General features: G+C 39.6%; 1 long non-coding RNA gene across 2 annotated transcripts; it reads right to left on the bottom strand.

Annotated features, from left to right (window-relative positions):
• Nucleotides 1–211: 211 nt before the first annotated feature.
• Nucleotides 212–6463, bottom strand: LOC114299123 (uncharacterized). 2 transcript variants are annotated; one of them, XR_014334570.1, is made up of 4 exons: nt 6302–6463; nt 979–1090; nt 728–893; nt 212–641 (listed from the first exon to the last, which is right to left on the bottom strand). It is a non-coding gene; the product is annotated as an uncharacterized LOC114299123 (long non-coding RNA). The 2 variants fall into 2 exon arrangements; XR_014334569.1 differs by having other exon boundaries at nt 212–893.
• Nucleotides 6464–6733: the final 270 nt, after the last annotated feature.

The raw sequence follows: 6733 nt of genomic DNA, 5'->3' as shown, positions 1-6733 counted from the left end.
TTGGCTACCAATTGGTTAGTCGCCAACAAGTTCACTTTTTTTTTTTTTTTTTGGCTACTAAACACTTAGTTGTCAAAAACTTTATTTATAGTGTTATTTTTTATTATAATTAATTTCTCCACAACCTATATTTATTTCATGCAACCTGCACCATGTATATAAACAAAACAATACATATACCTATTTCTATTTTGTTTCAACCATTCAAAAATTTGGTCTTTTAACATCAAATTCTATACAAACCAAATATAATCCAACCCAAAATAATAATTCCATACAAACAGAGAATCATACAAAAAGGATGTCCTCTGTACACAAAATTCTACATCAAATGTCATTTACAGAATATTTTGAAGGTGTAAACATGATAGGAAAATTAAATTTATTTACTAAAACACTTGTTTAATTTAACAATAAAGCCATTATCCAAATGAAGCCATTGATCTAAATGCCAAACTTATAATCTGAAAATTGAGGGAATGGTGGGCTCATTGAGGAAATCACACTTCCATACAGTAAGTACCTCACCTTCGCATTGATCTTAAGGAGAACATTAGTGAGATACTGGTCATTAACTCTTGTAGATGCAATGCATTGAGTGACAATGGCGAAGCCAGCAAGATTCTTTCATTTCCATGGACCTTAGAAATTAAAATGGTTTTATTCATTAAACACTGGTAAAAAAAAAACAACAGTGTGATAAAGGAATAAATCAAATCAAACAAACCATATAGATCAGAGTTCTTCCACTCTGAAAGCAGACATAGAAGAAATTGAGGAGCCCCAGGAAGTTTGGATTGTATATCTTCAAACATTTTTTCCACTCTAACAAGAGGTGGGGCCCGCCTATTTTGTGGACTTTCTTCAAAGACATCGAATAGAGCATCAATTTGCTACAAAAACAAAATAAAAAAGATTTGTATTTTAAATCATATAGTACTGAACCTGAGTTGAGCTAGCATAAATGACAAGACATACAATTCCCTTCATGTCTTCACATTTGATCAAATCCCTAACAAGGACGGATATCGCAGCGAGCTGAAAAGTTCACGATAGCCTAGCGATCGATCTTTGTTGGGTCCACTAGTTTCTACACCAGCAAAGAAATTTTTTTTAAGAACACAAAGGTTGAACTGTGCCAAGTTTTAAGAAAAATAAATAAATAAATTAGAGAGCCATCTAGAACCCAAAGCCATTGGTTTGGAGAGAACAATGAAGCCATTGATCTAAATGCCAGCTTCAATGAAGAGATCTATGGTTTCATTAAAGTGTAAATTAATGGCTTTAAGAGAGAAATGAGAAGATACCTGACCAAGAATAACAGCTGTATCAGTGCTCTTTAAGAGATCTATGGCTTCATTACACTTCAATGAAGCCATTAATTTACACTTCAATGAAGGTAAGAGTTGTAGGCTGAGATGGTTCAACCAATTGGACCCAAGGATCAACAGAAAAGCTTTTAGTGAAGAGGAAGAAGAGAGACTAATGGCTGCTCATAGGCTGTATGGAAACAAGTGGGCCATGATTGCTAGGCTTTTCCTAAGAAGAACTGACAATGCAGTGAAGAACCATTGGCATGTTATTTTATCATCTAAAACTGCAGCTAATAACAGCTCATGAACAGGTAATTAAAAAAAACTGAAATTCAATTTGAAATTGAAATTCAATCTCAAACTGAAAAAAACTGAAATTCAATCTCATGAGCATTGTACCTAATAACAGCTCATGAAACTGAAAAAAAATAATGAAATTCCATCTCAAACTGAAATTGCACCTAATAACAACTCATGAACAGGTAATTAAAAAAAATAATTAAATTCAATCTGGGCACTACCAAACCTCATAAACAGATGTCAAACACATGAGCATTGTCTAGTTTCATTTGAACATTTCGTCAAACACATGGTGAGCAAAAGGGTCAGAAGACAACAACAAATACAAGCATGGACGAAACATGACAAGTTAGAGCAGTAGGTAGAAAAAAAAACAAACAAACAAACAAACAAGCAAGAGCAGTAGTTAGAAAAAAACAAAGAGAACATGCCAAACACCAACTACACCCCAAAGCCTCACACCGCTGCCAAGTTAAACACTAGATCATTCACTGCAAAGACCACATCCTTGCACTTATATTTGACCCACAAAGCAATTTTGAACCAAAGATTCCCATTTGACTTGAATTCCATTAAACTTGAGGTCTGTAGACGTCCCCGAACGCCCCGGGAGGGTGAGTCCTGTTCTGTTCATTTGTGGGGTCACTACAGCTCGGACTCTCAAATTTGTCACGGTTCTTAATCTGAACCAAAGAGTCCAAATCCGGCAAATCGTTTTGAGAAATAGATTTTTGAAAAGTAGTGCCAAACATGGACTGCTTTGCCAGATACAGAGTCGCCACCTAAATATTTTTTAAATGGGGAAATTTAGGAAACCCTGACTCGGTGCCGAAGGCCACATGTCCGTCATCACCGGAGTTGTCTCGGCTCGGGAGCTTAGGTACGATCGGGGAAGGTCAGCTATGAGCACCCCCTTTCGCCCGGTTCGAAGACCGGCCTCTACTAACCATGATATCCGATTTTGAAAATATTACGTGTTCTTATTCCATTTATTAGCCTAGAATTACTATGTTATGCGCGCAGCAAACAAGTATAGACTAGATTGCCTAATTTGGAAATAAGCATTGTATATCCGTTTGTTTTGGAAAGCGTTTTGGAATTTGCTACTCGCAAGTAGGCTAAAACACGGATTTTAATGAGTTTTTCCAATTCAGACAATCCACCCTTCACCCACAGGCATTCAAACAGTTTATCAGATAAGCATTTAGCCACATGGCAAGCATACTGTCATGGCAACACTCACACGCATGCGGGATGCTAAAACATAAATACTTACATCGTACTCCGTGCCAAAACAGTAAACTAGTCAGCAAACATGCATGTCCTAGTTCATGTTAAAAAAATGGCTAATGCATCACATGCAAAAAAATACAATCTAGGCAGGCTCGGCTATCCCTAAACATGGCATGTGAAATGCGATCAACTACCACATATTCAATTTGTGAATTGAAGTACAGATGCAGTTAGCGTGATGTACCGAGCCTAATGTATATAATACAAATGTATGGATGCACGCATGCATAGCATAAGGTATGCTAATTTTAAAGATGCCCTAATCTACCATCATAAGCAGGTAAATAAAAGGGAAGAAAGAAGTGGGGATTGGAAGACATACACACCACCCACACACACTTATTACAAATTTGCCCTCACTCGGAGGGACCAAATAAATATTACAAATTAATTAACTACGCAAGCTAATTAAATATTACAAATTGCCTAATCAACTAAGCAAATTTAATTAAACTAAGAAAACAGTAAATCGCCTCCGGAAATGCGCCGCCATGCGTGAGCTGCCTCTGTTTTCCTTTCTTCACTCCTCTGGAGGTTGCCAAAACCTCAGGACTGCTTCTTTGGATGCTGGGAGACATCACCGGCTGCATGGAATTGCCACCGGCAGTGGGATGTGGCCACCGGCACAAACAAAAGCTATCGGCTGGTGATTCATTGCCGGTCGGCAATATATACTGCCGGTCGGCAAATAAAGTCTGCAGAACCTGCAACTCACAGCAACAGAGGGCAAGACAAAGCATGGCAGCACAATTCAAGGCATATATGTACCAACCATGTCCCTTATCATGGTAATGACTCAAAGGGGCATGTGCCTCGATTCTCGGACCACCAATCACGCATTTCCATGCATGATGGCCCAAGGGATCAAGTATGCAACTTTCATGTCAAATGAAATGCAAATCAATCAAACAAACTAAGGCCCAATTCCTATCATCAAGTCAAGGAATAAGGCATGCATGCAAGGTGCAATGCAACCTAGGCATGCAAGCTAAGGATGCAACATGACATGGCAACAAACTTATGCAAGCATACACGCGAACATGAGGTAATGCTAACCAATGAAAAGGTGGTCTTAAACATGGTTTGGGCAGCTCTAATAAGGCCTAAAACAGTGGCCAAAATGCCCAAAAATGGAGGCTAAACACACATGCACACATACACATGTTATGGTCCAAGCATCAAGCATTAAGCAAGCAACATTCAAGCACACTCGCAAAGGGATTTCATGGACAATTAGCATGCAACATGAGCTCTAAAATCATGCTAAAACATAGTGCCAAACCAAGCAATAAATCAAGCCAAGCATGCAACAAATGGCCTAAGTGCTTAAAACAAACCAATGGAGTATTGAACTACACTTAGCAAGACCAAACATGACATGGACTCATTGACCAAAAACAGAGTTTTAGGTCATTAATACAAGGCCTAAGAATCACTTAGATGGCATCCAAATGACTCAAAAACAAAGGCATGCATAATCACCAAAACATGGAGTATTGCTACGCAAGCTTATGAGGCATTAAAGATGCATCCAAGGTAAACATATAGGCATGCAAATAGGACTGAAATGACATGGTGGATGGTCCCAAATCACCCAATCAATGCAAAGATGTCATGCTATACATGCACATACTTAAGGCCAACAAGCCAAAATGCAAAGAGGCTATATGATGCATGCCAAAATCAACCCAAACACCTATGGACAGACCTAAAACATGTCAAGATAAACACAAAATCTTCACAAATGTAAGCCTAAAACATGCTAGAAACAAAGGCACACGACCTAAGACATGTTAAGGAATCACAAGGCATTACATGGCAACTATGCTAAGCATGCATGGAGTACCAAAACCAATTTAAAATCATGTTATATTATGGAAAAATAAGCATGAAAAACAGTCTATACATGCTCAACACACACTCAAACATAGGCTCCCTTTAGAGGCCAAAACATGCCCTTTTCAAGGACGACAAGGAGAGGGGGTGGCCCTCTCCCTTTAGAGACTTCAAGGCACCATCTCCACCACTGAAATCCCTCAAGATTTCAGTGGTGAAGAGGCCCAAACACCAAAGTCTTGAAACTAGCACAAAATAGCACAAAATGAGGCCTTTCAAGGCCTAAGAGGGGTCAAACACCCTCAAACCACAAAACACCGTTAATAAACAATCAAGAGGACTAAAAAATAGAACTTTTTTTGTGTTATACAATAAGCACGAAAATAGCTCTAAGATAGGTAGAAAATCAATGCAAAAATGGAGAATAATGGGACTAGATTCTCACCCTTGATGACCCCTTCAACAATGGTGCTCCAATGGCCTCCCTTGGCTTGAATCCAACACCAAAACTTCAAAATCAGTCCCTTAGAACCTCAGTAGCTAAGTAAAGGTGAAACACTAGGTGTTTGTGTGCAATAGTATGGACTAAACACACTAAAACACACACAAGAGGGAAAAAGAGAGAGATAAGGTGTATCAAACCCTAACCCTAGAACTCAAACCCTAACAATGGCTGTCTAAATATCTCCCAAGTGTTTCAAGTCTCTCCCCTTTGCAACAAGAGAGAGCCCCTCTCTATATAGAAGCTTTTGTCTTGTAAAGCTTACAAGACAAGCTTCATAAGAGGGAGATCCCTCCATACACGTGTATGGAGGGGAGCAAAAGCAAGACAGCTGTCTTAAAATATCTGCAAAAGCAGATGCACAGTAGTCGGCCGGCCAAAAATGCCATTTTGGCAAAAAAGAGTGCCGACCGGCACTAAATAGTGCTGACCGGCAACAAAAAGTGCCGGCCGGCAACAAAAAGTGCCGATGGAAGCAAAAACCGGCCGGTGGCCTCTAGCCACTGCTGGTGGTGGGTGGGGATGGTCTACAAGCCCTACCCTGCCTCTCAAAGGCAAGATGCAAGTGTTTGGTGTGAAACCAGACACTAAACAGTCATGTTCGGAGATCTTGAGGCAAGGCGCGCGAGCCGAGACCTCCGGGAACTCTAAACGAACACAAACATGGATAATCACCGAGTGTTCAAACGGTGACGTCCAAGTCTTGAGGACAATCAAAAATGGGGTGTCTACAGGTCATTACAAGCTTTCCAAATTGACCAAACCATGGCCTCCACATCTTATTTTCTAGCTTCCCAAATTTAAACCCAAACCCCCAGTGTGACAAATTTGAAAAAGATTTAGGTGTAACCCAGCAAACATTCCACCATTCTAGTAATTCAACCCGTATCCTTCATATCAAAGGACAATGAATGAACAGATGCCTCAACCTTAACATGGGTCGATTTGGGGTTGGGTTTGTGTGAAGGTATGCAAACGGAAGAAGAAAACCCTAGAGGCCGAAATTAGGGGAAGAGAGACTGAAAGACAGAGCGAGGGCAAAATAGAGAGGACATACCTGGGGTAATGCTCCAATGGTGGATTGACGGTGGTGCTCGAGTGCAATGGCGGTGATGCTCCGTTAACGATGGAGACAAAAGCGAGAGAGAGAGAGAGTCGGAGGAGGCAAAGGCGTGAGAGAGAAAGAGAGAGAGTCGCAGAGTGAGAGACAAACAGAAGTATGAGAGTTAGAGCGTGTGGGAGTGTATTTTTTAAACCCTATTTATTCTCTTTCCCAACTAACTTTTTTTAATCGCCAATAATAAATAAATAAAGTCCAATTTTTAAAATTTTTAATTACAATTGCCGACTAAAATTTTGTCGCTAAAAGTAAATTAATACCGACGAAATTAATTTTAGTAACTAAAGATAGTACATTTAGGGACCAAATTTTCTTTTAGTCGCCTATGGGGTAATTTTTAGTCCTTTGGTTATTTTAGTCGCTGAAAAT

This window comes from Camellia sinensis, chromosome 7, assembly GCF_055761805.1.
Source record: "Camellia sinensis isolate YWXY chromosome 7, ASM5576180v1, whole genome shotgun sequence".
NCBI lineage: Eukaryota > Viridiplantae > Streptophyta > Magnoliopsida > Ericales > Theaceae > Camellia > Camellia sinensis.
This window is presented reverse-complemented; position numbering and strand designations above follow the sequence as displayed.